Here is a 2,442-nt window from a genome sequence, read left to right on the forward strand (position 1 = left end):
TCTTCTTTACCAGTTTATACCTCCTAAATTCAGGGCCTTAGGCCCCCAAGTGAAGTGCTTATGCGTCTGAAAACTTGAGATCCAGCCACTAGCTGCCCCATTTCCAGGTTTGTCCTATTTACAGCAATAAGTAGCAAGTATAGCGGCTGGGAGGTTTGGCTATCAATCCCAGCCCCCTCTCACTAATTATTTTGGCAAGTTACTTAGCCTGAGACTAATATGGATAACAGCCATGCTTACCACATTGGGTGTTGTGCAGAGAAAATGAGAAGTTGGGAAAGTACTTGGCCCCATGCCTGGCATCCAGTAAATTCTCCAACATGGTATTTGGAGGCCTTCAAATTAGAGTGGAGAGCTGTTCCTTTAGTACTATTTGCCAGCCACTCTGCTGTGCTCTTTGCTTACTACAAGTGGAAGACTTTTAAATCTTTCTTTTTAATTCAGAGTGTAAGCTTCATGAGACAGGGATTCTTGTGTTTTGTTTCTAATCAAATTCCTACAACAGTGTCTGAGATACGCTAGGCACTGAGAAAATATTTGACTATTTTATGAAAAGATAAATAGCAGTCCCTTACCCTATCGATCCCTACCCCCAGTTCCCACTCTCTTGAGGCAATTTCCACATCTCCCTAGAATCTGTACATTTCTAAAATTTTTTTTTTTAATTTATTTGAGAGAGAGAGAGAGAGCATGAGAGGGGAGAAGGTCAGAGGGAGAAGCAGACTCCCCATGGAGCTGGGAGCCCGATGTGGGACTCGATCCCAGGACTCCGGGATCATGACCTGAGCCGAAGGCAGTCGCTTAACCAACTGAGCCACCCAGGCGTCCCTCTGTACATTTCTAAATAATGTATTTTCTCATTTGTAGTTTCAGGTATCTTAGCGACTGTCCTCCATTCATACATATATACTTCTCCATCTTCTGATTATAATTTCTCATAAAAAAGGAGCACCTGGCTGGCTGAGTCAGTAGAGCATGCCACTCTTGATCTTGGGAGTGAGGGGGTATGAGTTCAAGACCCACACTGGGCAAAAAATAAATAAAACAAAATGACTGTCAAAGCCATATTGAACATTTACATTACAACTTTGTAAATATTTATAGAAGCGCCACATTGTGTACTATGATTACATTTGTTTTGGGGTAATCAATCCAGGTTGGAAGAGGATGGGGGAAAACATAAAAAAGAGGGTATTTGATGCACTTGAACAAAAGGAAATTTACATTTAAGACATTGGCACTAACGGAAAAATACACGTGAAAAACAAGGCAATTTTTATCTATAGGGAACAACAACAAAAATATACAATTGTCAGAATGGCAAGGAGTATATTATAGAGTACTACGTGACTGTTCTCATATATGTAAAGCACCTTCAGAGAGCTTTAGAACGCTTACGTGCCATACAAGGAAAAGGAATTGAAGTTCAAGGCTCAGGTAGAGGCTGATTTAAATTCCAGCCTGGTTTGTGCATTTGGTAGGTAGCTTCTTGACCTTAAGCAAGTCACAACTCTCAGGGACTGTTTCCCAAGGGACAAGTATGACTGTGCAGGGCAGATGTAAGGATTAAAAGAGCTATTATTGCATATAAAGTGTTCAGCACAATGCTTGGCTCATTTTAAGTTCCAACACAGAAGAGCTGTTATTAAGAACAGAGTATTTTCAACATGCTATCCTGTCAAATGGGAAAACTCCAGTAAGTCTAAACCAAATGGACTTTTTTTGGGAGGGGGTGAGGAGTAGCAGAGATACAAGTGCTTCTTTTCAAAGGAAATATTAGAATCAAAAGTGTGATGTCCCTTTTAAGAAGTCAATTTCCAATCAGTATATTGCCTGTATTAAAACCAAAACTTCCCAGGGGGTAAAAAATCACAGAATACATTTGAAGTTCTTTTACATCATATTCATTTTTTTCAAGTCTTTTCCAAGAAGAATCCTTCTGGTGATAATAAAAAAAACTTCCTGTTAAACATTAATAGACCTTCTAGATCGGCATTGTCCACTGTAACTTTCTGCAATTACAGAAATGTTCTATGTTTGCATAGCCTAATCCCATAGGCACCAGCCATACGGGACTACTGAGGACTTGAAATGTGGCTAGTCCAAACAAAGAAATTAATTTTTAAATTTTTACAATTTTAATTAATTTAATTGTAAATAGCCACATGTGGCTAGGGATCACCATTGTAGACAGGTCAGCTGTATGATCTGGTTGCTCAAATGCCTGGAAAGATCTACATTTATAGGAGTAGTAAGCAGTCTTAAGAGTTACTGCGCAGTTAACCATGTTTAATCAATTACATCAGCTGTTGAGAAATGATATAACAGCAAGATTAGTATAAGTATTTATAGCTATGTGCTATACTCAAACCTTGGATTGGGATTAGGATATTAAAAGATCCATTTCATGTCTCACATTATGCAGCATAATTTTTTTTAAAA

This window comes from Mustela erminea, chromosome 10 (genome assembly GCF_009829155.1).
Source record: "Mustela erminea isolate mMusErm1 chromosome 10, mMusErm1.Pri, whole genome shotgun sequence".
NCBI lineage: Eukaryota > Metazoa > Chordata > Mammalia > Carnivora > Mustelidae > Mustela > Mustela erminea.